This window comes from Sturnus vulgaris, chromosome 8, assembly GCF_052056855.1.
Source record: "Sturnus vulgaris isolate bStuVul1 chromosome 8, bStuVul1.hap1, whole genome shotgun sequence".
Lineage (NCBI taxonomy): Eukaryota > Metazoa > Chordata > Aves > Passeriformes > Sturnidae > Sturnus > Sturnus vulgaris.
The window spans coordinates 32,995,136-33,005,370 of record NC_142250.1 but is presented as its reverse complement, the minus strand read 5'-3'; positions in this window follow the sequence as shown (position 1 = coordinate 33,005,370).

Genomic DNA, 10,235 nt, shown 5'->3' with positions numbered 1-10,235 from the left:
TGTTAAAACTGTAGTTTACATTTAATTTTGAGAAGCAAAAGTGTTTTTACAAGTATGTTGTTTGTATTCAAATCAGACAGTCATACTTGAGCTTTTACATAAAGTTTGAAGGCTACACATTGTAAATATTTCATAATTACAGTGTTTCAAAAGCATGCTCAAACATAGAAGTAGCAATGTAATTATTCAAAGTAATACTTAATATACCCTACTGCTTTAAATGCAGTAGATTGACAAGAATGTGCAAGACTGACATTTCCAAAGTTGGCTATTATGTAAAGTTACATAAAGAACTATAACAAAGAGCCTTAATTTTAATTTCATAAATCTTTAATGCATCACCTTTTTGTCATTAGAAATACAAATTTTTTGCTTTACATTATTTGGTATGTAAATACCTTGGTTAACAACCTTGTAAACCTATTTCAAGGTTATTATAAGTTGTATAGTATCTTGAGTGTTTTGAAAAATCTCGATGTTTTTTAAGTCTAGAAATATTTTGCCCAAGAATTTTTTAACAAGATTGTTAAAAACATCTTATTTTAGAGAATATTCAATGTGCCATTTGGTAAATGGAGATGCAGTTGAAACAGTACACTGAGTTGTGACTTATTTTTAATTAAAGTTTTTGTCTTTATGGGTGGTTTGCATGTGATGAACTTGTACAGAGGCTGGGTTGTTTGTGTACTGAGTGTGTAAATGGATAAATCATGAAGATGTTTAAATGGTATACTTGGGTTATTTCTGAATTATTTTATGGATACCTTGATATAAACTGCCTCAATAAATTTGAAGTTGAAAATGAATGTAAGTTAGATATAAGTAATGTGTCCTCCCTGTGACAGCTAGAGGGTGCAAATGCCTCAGCTGTAATCTGGAATGCTGAGGCAGGCACGGTTGGAAGGGAAAGAGTAGGATTTGCAGTGGTAGTTCAGTGAAGCAAACTTGCATTTTAAAAGAAACAGAAAGTTTGGTTTTTAGAGATGGTAGTTCTGAGTGAGTGTCTGAGAAGCTGTATCTTTTTCTCTTTTCTGTTTCTGACCATGCAGGTGTTGCGAGGTAGAATAGTCTGTTTTGAAATGGAGATTTGCAGTTGTGTTAAACCCAGCCAGGTTGTGCAAATAACTACACTTATTGCTGTAGCAAATCACATGAGGGTTTTCTTTCCTCCTCTTTTATTGATGTGTGAAGTAGTACCTTGACTTTTAGATCAGGTTGAAAGTGAGATGTACTGGAAGAGCAGTTTAGTCAGTTGGCTCAGCTGCACCAGAGGTACTTGTGACTCTGGGCTTCTAATGCATGCAATAATGACTGAAGTTAGTGTGGAACCACGAGTGCTCATGCTGGCAGAATTGGCCCTTTATTTCCTTTTCTCCTTTATGGTATCTGTAGTGTCTTTCCACTCAAGATAGGAATCTTGTCTGCAGGACTCCTGTTTTTCTATACATTTTGTACATATGTGTATATCTACGCGAGGATCGGCCTATACATTGTAGTTTGGAAAAACCTCACAAGTAAGTCTGTGTTTTTGTTACACTCAGCCGGTTTAAAAAGTCACGAGTCAGCAGAGAGATGAATTGTGAGTTCCTGTAGGATTTCTTAGACTTCACTTGAAATCTGGGGTTTCTACATCCTTCTAGGTGTTTGCCATATGGCTGTTCTGGGTGCATGCTGGTGTGGAGGCAGTTTGTTCTTTAGGCGCTACTGAAGATTTAGATGATGCAAGTACATTGCCACATAAATGCCCATATAAATGGGTGTGAGATTAAGGCAGTGATCTTTCAGGTCTCAATATGTAGATCACTTTAAATCTGATTATTTAATATGCCTGCTGTAGAGCTGGGCCGTACCTGACCTGTATTTCAGGATGAAAGATAGGATATACCTTCTGATTTAAGTTTTTTGTCATTGATTTTTATACAGCTTTTCTGTAATGGTGATATTTCTTCGCAGACTGCTCAAGGTGTGGGGGTCTCCAGTCCTTTTAATGTTTCTCTAGCACTGCGAGGAAGAGTTGTAAATTAGATTGCTTTTTACTCAGTAGCATTCATAAATGCATCACTGACAATTTTTTGGCACCAAAGAGCCTCTTGCACCATACTGCTTTTATGAGTGACACTTACACTGTTGTAATTTCTCTAACTACAGAAATCGACCACTACCTAACCCTTGCCACTAGGATTTGGATTTCAGAAACACTGATTTATTATGGCTTAAGTTGATGCGTGCAACCTAAACCAAGGTTGTAATCTGCATTTGCAGAAAATGTTCAATAAAAGTGGAACATGATAAAGGGCTTATCCTGTATTTGTCATCTGTCAAAGCATTGTCCCTCTTTGCTGTAAAACTGACAACAGGCAGACAAGGCTGAACTTGTAAACTATGCACTTGCAATCATGTAAAAGATGTTTTATTTAAAAAAAATTTCATACAAAATCGTTTTGTACTTTGTGGAGTTGCAGTAGTAAGGCTGTAAATCTAAGGTTACGTGTAGCTTCTCATCAGTCCTGCCTCCTTGTGTATATTTGCTAACAGTTTTTAGACATACTCTTCCTGCAGAACCTTCTTCTTACTAAGATAACTTCATGAGAAGCGATTCACTGTACCAGAACCATTGCCTTCATTTCACTTAAAGTCTCACAGTGAATAAGGCTTAGTTTTGCAGAAAAATAGTGATTTGTTTTTCTTGTGTTTGTACACAAGGAAGCAGACTTAAACTGTATGGACATGATTAGTGTCTGATACTTCTTAATTATCTGACTGTTTTTGAACAAGGGCACAAGTGTTTGTTTTAATCACGTGAAACTGTTTCCTGGTCAGCAATAAAAGATTTTGTTGCACTGTTCTTACATTGCAAGACACAGGCAATCTTTTGTTCAGTATACTTCCAAAAAATGGATGGGGTTTGTGAAGAACTGCCTTGTTCCAGCTTGAATTTTCATATATAGATATAATCTGGGGTCTGGATTGCAGCTGTAAGAGCAAAAGAAAGTTCTCCTGAAAGTCAGTGAGAATTCATTTGTTCTTATCACATGTGGTGCATGTCCCACATTGATAAATGTAAGGGTAATGAAGTTTCTGTTCATAAAAAGGCAACTGGAAGGCAGTAGCTTCTGGGAACGTCTTTGTCGTGTTTCATTTCAGCTGACTTCTATGAATCCAGTTGATTGTTTAAAAAAAAACCTTAAAAGTTGTGCTTTACAGTATCACATGGATAAAATCCCATCCTGCTGTACTATAATTTCAAATCAAAGAAAATGCTGAAGTGTTTACTGAATGTTTTACTTGAAAAAGAAACAGGACTTCACGTTGACAAGTGAACACTGATTGTGTTGTCCTTTTGAGGCTGTGTGCTGATGTAGATCATGGATGTGTGAATGACATGCTCTGCTCACTGACATTTAAGGGATAATGACTCAGAACGTTAATTTGACATCAGTAATGATTATTTGAATACAAGTTATTCTTGCCTAAATACACAGCTCCCTGTGCTTTGATTGAAGCTCATCTGAATCTTACTGGTTATTAAAGTATTCTTGATATGCTGTGGAAAGAAACATGGCTTTGCCTTGTATCTTAGTGTTGAAGCTGTCAATAAGGCATCAGAGTTGCACAGACTGTTTTTTGTTTAGAATAAAAACACTTAATGGTGTTATCAGGGAATTCAGTGTAAACTGATTTTTCTGTACTGATGGGTGATGGTATTTCAATGTTTCCCTTTTAAAACAGTGGCTCAGTTACATTCTTGCATGAACCTGGCTCTCACAGATCCCAGATTTTCAGCAGCTGTCTTTCCCAGCTGCTGGTGTGGAAGGGAAGAGGAGGAGGAAGGGGAAAGATGATGAGAATAGGTGGTGCAGCCCAGTGTGCCTGGTGCAGCAGCAGCAGTGCCAAGGCAGACTGTCAAGCACGTTTAAGATCACAGCAGGTTTACACAGACACTGCAGCAGTGCCCCCAGGGTTGTGACCATTCAGACACAAACTAGCTTTATCTGCTTGCTTAAAGTAATGTGGCTTTAAAATTACAGAAGTAGAAACCACATAACCTCTTTGGTTCCTCAGAAAATAGATGCATATTAAACAGCCAACCTAGAACACTGAAGGTGGCTAAACAAATAAAGGAGCAAATTGCTTTAAGCATCTGAACTTGTAGATTTTTGTTTAATGTGGACCTCTTAGTTTGGCATTCTGCCGTGTGTCTATACTGACCTTGTCGTTTATAGAATTGAAGTAGTTTCAGGTATGCACAGCTGCTTGTTGAACATAGTCCCATGCTTGACAACTTCTGGAACAGGGATGGATAAGAACTGAATAAGAATTGTAGGTCTACCACATAAAACCCTGGATAATGCTCACATTTCCTGGATGGAAATTGACTTACCAGAGCCAACTCTGTAGAAATAAAAATATCACAGGGATGATAAAAAGCTGCTGTCCTCATTTGAGTAGCTAGTTCTTTGACCTTAATAAATGGGGAATTATTACTGGGCTGCTGTTCCATGAAAAATGTTCATGGGTTTTTTGTTCCTTTCAATGGGGCAGATGTTTTTCACTCCACAAATTACTTGTTTCCTTTAATGCTGGGTTATCAAGTGTGATGGGAAAGACCAATTGATACAATTTATTGCTTATTGCAAATCTTCCAACTCAGGTACTGACTGGGGGGGAAATTACCCTCTTAGTTATTAAAAGGACTATTTAATTTTGCAATATACCTTTGTAGAGCCATTTCTACTTGAGTTTTACTTGCACCAGAAAGCACAAGGAGTCTACACAAATACACCTTGGACTCAACTGCTTCGAGCTGCTGTTCCATCCTACAGCTACTGCACCAGATCTTGTACAGTCAAAGGCTGGAAATATTTATGCCTTGCTCCTTGCTTTGGTAAATTGTGTTCTGTACAGAATAAATCTGTTCTGTATATTTGCAAATACTCAGAGAAAGCTGAGGTGCAATGTTTTCTGAACTCTTGCTATCTTGGTGTGAAATTTGGGCTTTTTCATTTACAGGTACATGCTGTGGTTTTGTAGGAGGAATTTGTGTTTGTGACGTTATCTAGAAACTGATTTCAGGCTAAGAAAAATAAAATGTGAATGTTTCTAGGATACTATTCCTAGGTGAATCTTGCCTCCTACTTGGATTTATGCATTCTATGGAACAAGGATAAGAAGGTCCAAAAACACCTCTCAAATCACTTACAATGGATATTTTCATATGGGAACAAATCTATATAAACTTGCAGTGTGCACATAACAAGATTTTGTTCCAGAAGTGTAACAGCTGTTCACATGTATTGCTGATACATTTTGAAATGGTCAGTACCTGAGGTCTAAGGACCAACAGATATTGCTCAATGTATGCTGCATTTTGAAGACTTAAAGCCAATACACAGTGTGATGCTGTGCTCATATTGACTTCTGAAAGAGTTCCTTCCAGCACCTTTTTGTTCTGTGGGTTTTTATGGAAGAACACAGAAACTGTCCTACAAGATGTATGCATAGAAATTTACCAAGGTATGTGACATTTTAATTTGAATTCATGTTCCAAGGTCACAGTGTCTAGTGCCAAGTGTCTGACAAGCTGCATGAGTTAGAAGTTGATGTTTCCTTGGAATGCTTCTACAGCAAATCCTTACTGAAAGGTATTTCTGGAGTTTCTCCTTATGTGCCTTCTGAGTAAAAGGAAGACAAGATGCAAGATACTTTTTAGAGGGATCCAGGTATGTCTTGAGTTTACTGGGGCTGTAGAAACAGGCATTCCTTTGTAATTTTTTCACTGTAAAAATGCCTATGGATACTTGAATTGTGAGTTTTGATTCAGTTGTTGTCAGGGGCATGCACCACTCATTTTGCACACCATGTTTTGCTGTGTCTCTCACTTTATTTATGTTTAATTATGTTTCTGGTCAACAGAGCTGTACTTACTTTTCATGCACCAGGAGACAAGTCTGTTGTATTTGGATCTGGTTCTTAGCAGAAACACACTGACCTCAGGTATCATTTTTAATATTCCCCTGTAATGCAAAAATCTTTGATTTCTGTTGTCTATATCTGTTTCAATATTTATAGATGGGTGTTGAAAGCATGTGCTAAGTATCTTTTTTTTTTTTTTTTAATCTTCAGGTTCATACCAGACTGAACATTTCACAAAAGCTGGGTTTTCTTTACTGCACTCCCCAGTCAGTCCTACATGTGGGTAGTCCAGAAGGCCTTAGAATGCTTTTAAGATTTTGATGATGATTTATTATTTCATTTCTAGTTGAATATATTAATATTTTACCAGGTCAAGGCTTTTATTGCTGTGAAATTGCTTATTGAAAACTGTATTTCTTCATCACATGACTTAATTAATGGTGCTGCTTTATTTTCTGAAAGCTGGGTTTAAGTACTATAGGTTAAAAAGTAAAAGGTGTTTGCATTTGAAATTTAAAGGCAATATAAAAGGAAAATACAATTCTTTCTGCTTTATAGAACAAAGTTGAAGAAAAAAGTAAGAGGGGTTTAGCAGTAAGGTTGTTATGAAACTTAAATATGCATTTAATACTAATCTAATGAAACGTTTTCTTCCCTGTCAGATGCAAAGAGCATAAAACTGTAAAAAAATGACAATCACACTTAAATTTCAAGCTTTGAAACACTTTGTCTTTTTTTTTTCTGAGTGCAATTTATGAAGAGATATAGGTGTAAGTAATGCAAGGTAGGAGCCCTACTGGAATTACTCAGCCTGTAATTCAGTTTCTGCATGTTTGAATTCGCTGCCAGAGTTTTGCAGTCTGTATTTTGGCACGCAAAAAGCTGCTGGAATTGGAGGTACTGAGGAATGTTCCACAAGATTAGGGATTAAAGTTGACCCCGTGAACCTCCTTATACTAGAAAGTATTACAAAGGAGTGAGTCAGAGCTTTCTGTGAGTTCAAAGTGAGGAGTGCTGGACAAATTCCCCTGATTTATTTAGGCAAGCCTGAAATAGAATATAATTTTCTACAAGAATTCTTTTCAAGGCTGTTTTATGCTGTGTACCTTTAAGGAAGGTTATGTTTAGATTTACTCTGTATGTATCTTACTAAAAGATTAAAACCTTTTGTTATCTGCTCTTTTACTCTGGTATCTTAATCTTCAGGCAGTAACTTCATTTAGCTAAGACTTACAAGCCTTGGTTTGAAACTAAAAATAGTTTGTTGGTTTAAGGTTAATAAAACTCAGAAGTGATTCTTGGCTTTGAACTGTGAAAAACCACCCCAGATCTCAGCATCCAGTCCCATTGCTTCCTCTGAAAGGACCACGGTTAACCACCCTGTGCTGTGTTCTAGCAGCTGGTCACTCATTGCTTTGTGGTGAAACTGAAAATGTCTGTGCTGAAGCATTTAGGTTAAAACCCCATAAATCTGAGTCCCTGCAGGTTCGTGATACTCTGCATTTCAGCATTGGCTGATGTGGAAGGAAAAGCTTTCAAGCCGTGTTTGCCAGCCCATCATGAATATCAAGATGTTAAGATGAACATTGATGAAGTTTGAAACCTGCTTTTATTGAACCTGTGATACTCGGAACAGTCTAGGATTTTTGAGCAGGAATTCTTGATTAAAACACCTCGTTTCTGGCCAGGGTTTAGTTTGCAGTGCAGTATCTAGTCTTACTTTCTGCTTTTAACCTTTTAAAGTCTAAAATATGATTTTAAAGGGCTGGGATTTTTTGCAGAGAAAAGAGTTTCCTAGTTTGAAGGCCTTCTCTCCTCATTGTTAACATTTCTAATTTTAAGTTCATATAATCACATAAGTAAGTTCCACCTCTACTGAAATCAGTTGCCTTATGTTGATGTAAATGAAATCAGGTTTAAATCATGAGTTGGGGTTCTCATAGTCTGTTGATTAATTTTGAGTCTTTCAACTGCAATTTGGCGTTGAAATGAGCTGTGCATTTTATGAATTTTCTGTGGTGTTATTCATAGCTCAGCATGTTCCAGAATAGATTTTTGCAATGGCAACAGCTAAGCACAACTCATTTCATTTCTTTTCAAATCCAGCTATTTAAACTTAAGTAAAATTACTCTTCAGAATACAAGTCAAATTTTAAAATAGAATCTTTGTCTGAAATCACATTATCAAGCGTGTGTCTGCCTTTTTGGGTGTCTTGCACATTCTCTTTCCCCCTACACACACTCACACCTGTTCCTACCGGTGTCAGTGAGAAATTTGCAGAACTCTATCCAAATTCAAAGCTGCCCTGGTTTGGGATGATGAGCAGCCCAAGGCTTGCTCTCACGCCATGTGCTAACAAGTCATGCATGTGCAGAATGGAGCGGGAGGAGGCTCACAAAAGCTTTCAGGGTCACTTTTAGGGGTTTTTGACTGTTTGAACAGATCTCAGTTTTAATGGTACCCAGTTCCTTAGGTGTGAGTGCAATGATGTGGTAAGTACTCAGAGCACACCGTCCTCTCTATTGCTGGGGTTGCAGCCAGAGTTTATGAAACACATGTGTTGGTTCATTTTTAAGGAAAATTTTGCCTTGTGAAATTAAGTAAAAGCTGTCATGCAAGGTCTGAAAATCAATGCAAAAACTTAGATGTGGCATGAGGACACTGGCACAGTTCGAATTAAATCATAATTTGGCATATAGGGGTATTACAGTTTATTTGTAGAAAGATATGAAAAAAACACCAGCAAATGAACTGTGCCTGAAAATCTCTGCTGAATTCACCTGGAAGGAAAATTTCCTGAAGTCATTTTGTCTGATGAAGCACTGGGTCTTGAACTTGAGAGCAGGAAACACAGAGCAGCATCAGGAGCATGACACTGAGAAGGCAGGCACCGGTGTGCCCACCTGGGATTCTGCCTCTGCAGGAGTATTTTCAAGGAAAGGGGGCAGAAACAAATCTTGGAAACATTTGTATCAACGGGGGAAAAGGAACTGAGAATGTCTTGGATTCTAGAGGTCAATTTGTGGCAGGTCTGTAGGTTTCCTGTTATATGAATGGACAAGGAGCTGGGCTCCCTTGGGTCTGTTGGAGATGTGCTGTCCTACCAGCACAGTCTGGCCTCCAACCATTCTCACAGTCCTTAGGTACTCCCTCTGCCCCAAATCCTTGACATTAAGTCTTAAAGCTAATGCAGTTAACTTGTCAGTACACTGGCTTGAAGAGGGTATAATTGTCCTAGGAGTATGAGTTCCTAAGACTTAAAATAGAAACTTTGGGCTTTGTGACCTGATTCTGAAAGAAAAATAAAATCTGGTGATGTCTGTACTGCTTCAGTGTAAATGTTCTGCCTGGAATACCTGGCACTAGTGGCTATGACTAAAAAAAGCTTTGGGAAGTGCATGTCCAAGCTGTCTTCTCCCACCCTGCCCGCTGCTCCTTTCCCATGTGCCTCTCCACGTGCTTTACCTCTCCCAGCTGTGCCCTCGGGGCCCTGCTGCTGCCTGGGTGTGACACCCTGCTCTTCTGATGCTTGCACGGAATTTCCAGTTGTGTCCCAAATGTTGTGCCTGTCTCACACATCTGCCTGGAAGCGCCACGTGCAGCTGCTGAGCAGTTCCCTCAGCAGAGCAGCAAACTTTCATATTTTTTTAATCCACCCTAAAAGCGAAGAAATCTTAACCAGCTAACAGCTTTTGGCCCCAGTGCTGAAGGCAGAGGTCCAGGGGGTGCAGTCCAAATCCCTTCAGCTGGAAGGTATTGTGCTGTTGTTTATTTTGGAAGCACAGATGCAATTGATTCTTGTGTTCAGTCTTCTGGTGTCACCAGTTCCCAGGAATGAGATCTTGGCCTTGTGCATATAAGTGGAAAATATCCATAATTTTCAGTGAGATGGGGAGCCCATCCAAGTTCCCTCTGTGAAATGAGCTTCTTAGCAATGTGTTACTGTGCGTTCAGGATGGGATTTGGCTGAGGTGGAAATAAAACAACTGTTGACTTGTCTGCTAGCAGTGGATTCTGTGATTTTTTTTGTGTATTGGTGATATTTCCAGTGGGATTTAAGTGCTCCCATTGCCTCCCACTACTGTTTTGCTGAGGTAATTGTCTGTTTGATGGCTTGCAGCTTTGTCAGAATTACACAAACTTCTCACGTGCTGGATATTTGAACAAATACGTTGATAAAAACGTTATTTCTGAAAGTGAAAGTACCTTTGTTAAAATCGTAATTACGCTTTTCTGTTCAGAAATAATTGTTGGAACAACAAAGGAGTCACTCCAAAACAAAAAGCTTGATGTATCTGTTTTGGTAAGACAGGACTTAATT